At 39.9% G+C, this 5,828-nt stretch overlaps 1 non-coding gene across 1 annotated transcript; it reads left to right on the forward strand.

The window, feature by feature from the left end:
• The first annotated feature begins 4,516 nt into the window (after window positions 1-4,516).
• Window positions 4,517-4,644, forward strand: LOC111824890. Its single transcript, XR_002827951.1, has one exon. It is a non-coding gene; the product is annotated as a small nucleolar RNA SNORA69 (small nucleolar RNA).
• Window positions 4,645-5,828: the final 1,184 nt, after the last annotated feature.

Genomic DNA, 5,828 nt, shown 5'->3' on the forward strand with positions numbered 1-5,828 from the left:
TCTGTGTGTGACAGGGTGTGGGGTCCCAACCCCCTGATCAGCCCTGCTCTGTGTGTGACAGGGGGTGGCGCCCCAACCCACCCCCCCCCACGGGCCCTGCTGTGTGTGTGACGGGGTAGAGCCATAACCTCCCCATCGGCCCTGCCCTGAGTGTGACAGTGGTGGTGCCCCAACCCCCTGATCGGCCCTGCTCTGTGGGTGATAGAGGGCGGCGCCCTAACTCCCCTATCGGCCCTACTCTGTGCGTGACAGGGAGGAGCTCCCCAACCCCCTGATGGGCCCTGCTCTGTGCGTGACGGGGGGGGGGGGCAGTGCCCCAACCCCCTGATTGGCCCTGCTCTGTAAGTGACAGGGGGCAGCGCCCCAACCCCCTGATTGGCCCTACCCTGAGCGTGACTGATGGTGGCATCGCAACCTCCCAATCCGCCCTGCTCTGTGCATGACAGGGGGCAGCGCCCCAACTCCCCAATCAGCCCTGCTCTGAGCCCGACCAGGGTCTGCACCTAGGGATTGGGCCTGCCCTCTGCCACCCGGGAGCAGGCCTAAGCCAGCAGGTCGTTATCTCCCGAGGGGTCCCAGACTGCGAGAGGGCACAGGCCGGGCTGAGGGACCCCCCGTTCCCCCCCGAGTGCACAAATTTTTGTGCACCGGGCCTCTAGTATATATATAAAAGGCTATGTTGACTCGCGCACGCGTGATACATATAAAGCTCTTGCTGGTGCCAATTGCACATGTGTGTTTCGATCTATCTGTCATTGTCGAGCGTAAATTTGGTTGACACTTATATTATAGAGAAAGAGTGAATAGTGATATTAAAATATTTCTTCTAATGTCCTTTCAATGTGCACGAATTCGTGCACCAGGCCACTAGTTATTAATAACGAACTACAATGTTCGCTGATGACTGGTTACTATAATCGTGTTGTATTCATTTCCCTTATGCGCCTTACGCGCAGGTGCACCATTTCTCGCCACTAATACTAGCAGCGAATATTTTAGCAGCTGACTGCCACATCATTAGTCTTGTACTGACTTGCTTGGTGTATGCAACAGGAAATATTTCGCTTTCGGAGAACAAGAAAAATAGGTTTATTTGTGTTATGCTTATTAATTTGTGCAGTTATTCAGTGTCTGGCAAGTTAATGTTCAAGAAAAAATATTAATTTTTATTAAAATGTTCTATTATTTTATGTTAATAATTACTCATTTATTCCAGCCCTTTGTATTGAGCATGTCTCTATCGAAGTAAACCTACGTTTCTATGAAAATTGAAGCTTTTGCTTTTTTGTGGTCCACATAAACTTAAACCTTGTTTATTTCGCCCGTATTAGTCTTTGAGTTTGACATGCTTTCTCTATACTTTGGCCCTAGCCTAATCAGTAGCCTACCAAAATACCATGCACTGTTCCCATTTGAAATACTCACTCTTTCCAGAACACTTTCCCATCTTCTTAATTCTGTTCATGCTATTCTTTTTTCTCAGGAAGTTCTCCCTGACCTAGTTCTAGTATTATAACTTTTATTCATCCTTCATTATTCTGCCCAGTATTTACCTCTTTCATACCTGATATGAAAAGTGAACTCTTTTAGTCTCCCAAATTACTCAAGAGCAGTTTATTTTGTATGGCACTTTTACCATTTTGGGAAATTTTTGGTATGCCTTATCTCTTGGATTGATTATAACTATATAATAAGAATCATATTTTTGGGCTGTCTTTGTAACCCATAGAGTACCTGGTTTATAGTAAGTGTGCAATGCATATTTTTTGATTGAAGAATGATCAACTGCAGATGCCTTCAAATGAAATGACAGTTTTTCTAATGAAATTCATTGACTTAAAACTGAAAAGGTAGAAACTTCTAGAAATTATTCTATTTCTGGATGATTTTTTTTGTGTTTTAGTGATGAGAAAAGTAAGAAGGCCTTGTAATATCTGGAATTTTTCCTCTATGACAGTGGATGATCAACCACACATAGTAAAGATAGTGTGAAACTTGTTGATAATGGTTTGATTCTAACTTATGCCTGAACCCTACTCCATCGTGATCATGACCTGGGCATAATCCTGACTTAGTCTTGTAAGTTGCAACATTATATAGCTTGCTTTATTCCTAAGACCCATTGAACTATTGTGAATCTTATTGAATACCTGATTCTCTACCGTTTTTTACTCTTAAGAACCGCCCGCCCGCCCCCCCCCCCCCAATCCCTTAAAGCTATAAACATTTTAGTAGTCATGCAGGTTACCTATTTACTGGCTATCTTGAAAATATTTTAAAATAGAATGACAGTAGATCATGTCATTTGAAACTTAGGCTAAAGCTTGGGGCTCTGGTGCATGGTGTTTTTTGTTGTTTTTTGTTTTTAATAACAGCTTTATTGAGATATAATTTATATACTCTACAATTCACTTTTTAAAATAATATATTTTTATTGATTTCAGTGAGGAAGGGAGAAGGAGAGAGAGAAACATCAATGATGAGAGAGACTCATTGATTGGCTGCTTCCTGCATGCCCCACACAGGGGATCGAGCCCCAAACCCAAGTTTGTGCCCTGACCAGGAATTGAATCTTTTTTTTTTTTTTTAATATATTTTATTGATTTTTTACAGAGAGGAAGGGAGAGAGATAGAGAGTTAGAAACATCTATCAGCTGCCTCCTGCACATCTCCCACTGGGGATGTGCCCGCAACCCAAGTACATGCCCTTGACCGGAATCGAACCTGGGACCTTTCAGTCCGCAGGCCGACGCTCTATCCACTGAGCCAAACTGGTTTCGGCCAGGAATTGAATCTTGACCTCATGGTTCCTAGGTTGTTACTCAACCACTGGGCCAAACCGGCCAGGCTACAGTTTACTTTTTTATAGTGTGTAATTCAATGATTTTTATATATTCAGAGTTCTTGCAACACAATCAGTTTTAGAACCTTTTTATCACTACCAAAAGAAACTACCCATTAGCAGTCACTCCCCATTTCCTTCCACCCCTAAACTCAATAGGCATAAGAGCAGGACTAATAAATGAGTTGAATAAAGTGCAGGATATAATATGCATGTACAGAAACCAATCGTATTTCTCTACAGTAGCTAATCTGTCTGTATGAATTTGCCTAGCCTGAACATTTCATATAAATGGAATCATACAAAATGTGGTCTTTTGCGACTAGTTTCTTTCACTTAACATAGTGTTTTTAGTATTCTTCTATGTTGTAGCATGTATCAGTACTTTATTTCTTTTCTGGCCGCAGAATGTTTTATTGTATAAATACAGTTATTCACCAGTTATCCACATTATATTTATGCACCAGTTGATGGACATTTGAGTTATTTTCACTATTTGGCTGATGTGAATAATGCTACTATGAACTTCACGTACAAGTTTTTATGTGGTTCTATCTTTTCATTCTGTTGAATTTTATAACTAGGAGTGGAATTTCTGGGTCATATGGCAACTCTACCTCTGACCTTTGAGGAACTGTCAGACTATTTAAAATACTGGATGTACCAGCATGTACAAGGGTTCCAATTTCTTCATATCCTTGCCAATACTTGTTATTTTTTGTTTAAGGAAGTTATTATCATATCCATCTTAATGGATGTGAAGTGGTAGCTCGTGATTTGGAATTACATTTGCCTAAAACTAATGATATCACACATGTTTTCATTTGCTTATTGGCCAATTGTATGTCTTCTTGGAAAACTATTCAGATCCTTTGTCTACTTTTTTTTTTTTTAATCCTCGCCAGAGGGTATTTTTTCCTTTGATTTTAGAGATAGTAGAGGGAGTGAGGGAGGGAGAGAAATATCCATGTGAGAGAGACACATCAATTGGTTGCCTCCTGCACGTGCCCCGGCAGGGGCTGGGGATCAAACCTGAACCCAGGTATGTGCCCTTGACCTGGAATCGAACACTCGAACTTTCAATGCTCAGGCTGTTGCTCTATCCACTGAGCCAAACTGGCTAGGGCAATACCTCACTATCTTCATCACTGTAGCTTTGAAGCAAGTTTTCAAATTGGGATGTGTGCGTTTTCCAGCTTTGTTTTTTTTAAGATTGTTTTTGCTCTTCTGGGTCCCTTGAATTTCCATAGGAATTTTAACTTGTCAGTTATTTAAAAGAAATCGGCTGGGATTTTGATAAGGATTGCATTGACTCTCTAGATCACTTTGGGGAGTATTGTCATCTTAATAATATTAAGATCATTCATTAATGTGGTGTGTCATTCTCTTTACTTATATCTGCTTTAATTTCTTTCAACCATATTTTTTAGTTTTCAAAGTATGAGTAAATTTTGCACTTAATTTGTTTTTTTTTAAATATATTTTATTGATTTTTTACAGAGAGGAAGAGAGAGAGATAGAGAGTTAGAAACATCGATGAGAGAGAAACATCGGCCAGCTGCCTCCTGCACATCTCCTACTGGGGATGTGCCCGCAACCCAGGTACGTGCCCTTGACCGGAATCGAACCTGGGACCTTTCAGTCCGCAGGCCGACGCTCTATCCATTGAGCCAAACCGGTTTCGGCAATTTTGCACTTAATTTGTTAATATGTATTCATAAGTCCTGAAAGAAAATCTTGTGTAGATCATTTTTTGTTTTGCCGTATGAGGCTGAAATCATGACAGACTGACATGGACAATTGTGAATTTTAAAAAATGTATTCCTAAGTATTTTATTTTTTGATGTATTATAAATGAAATTGTTTTCTTAATTTCATTTTCAGTGTGCTTATTGCTACTGTAGAGAAAAACAGTTGTTGTACATGCATTTTATATCCTGCAACTTAACTTATTAATTCTAATTGTGTTTTAGTGGATATTCGTAAGATTTTTAATACCCCAAATTAGGTTACCTGCAAATAGAGATAGTTTTACTTCTTTATTTCCAATCTGGATATTTTATTTCATTGTCTTGCCTAATTGCCCTGGTTAGTAAGTTTGGTACAGTGTTGAATAGAAGCAGCAAGAGTGGACATCTTTGTCTTCTTCCTAATCTTAGGGAAAAGCACTAAGTGTGATGTTTGCGGGTGTTTTGTAGATTCCCTTTGTCAGGTTAAAGAAGTTATGTCTTATTTTTTGTTAGATGTTGTGGTGTTTTGTTTTGTTTTTATTAATGAAGAGGAATTGAATTTGATACATTTATTCTTGATTACATTTTACCATCTATAATAACAAAAGCATAATATGCTAATTAGACTGGATGTCCTTCCAGACGTCCTTCCAGGCAACCTTTTGGACGAAGCTGTGGCGGCGGGGACCGAGGCAGAGGTAGCCACCATGGCAGCGGGGGGCCGAGGGGTGGTGGGTGGGGGCCAAGGCAGAGGCAGCCGCTGCAGCAGCGGGGGCCAAGCCCCTTGCATGAATTTCGTGCATCAGGCCTCTAGTATCTTATAAAACAAATAAAAATATCAATTTAATTTACACTCATTTACTTGGACTGATTTGAAATTACCTTGGTACTATAAAGAAAAGATTACCTAAGAAGTTATTAAGTAAATTAGATCACATGAAGTATATTACCATCTAAAGAAGCTTTAAGAAATTTATATGCAAGTGCTTCTGCTAATTTATAGTCTAATCCTGTATGTTTGTTTAACAGTTTCAATAGGACTGTTATTTGGCTAAATGTAATCACCATAGTTTTTGAAAGTAAACATTTTATTGTAAACAGATTGAGACTTCCCCATTTAAACTTGATACTTCATCCCAGTAATCTACATTGATGAAGTTGTGTGCACCAGAAACTATTTGATACAACTTTCTTTGGTGGTGGTACCACAGAAAAGCTTCTGCTTCAAGCTAGCCTGTGGTAAAGTAGACTTCTCT

The sequence above is a fragment of the Myotis lucifugus genome, unplaced genomic scaffold (genome assembly GCF_000147115.1).
Source record: "Myotis lucifugus unplaced genomic scaffold, Myoluc2.0 scaffold_10320, whole genome shotgun sequence".
NCBI classification, from domain to species: domain Eukaryota; kingdom Metazoa; phylum Chordata; class Mammalia; order Chiroptera; family Vespertilionidae; genus Myotis; species Myotis lucifugus.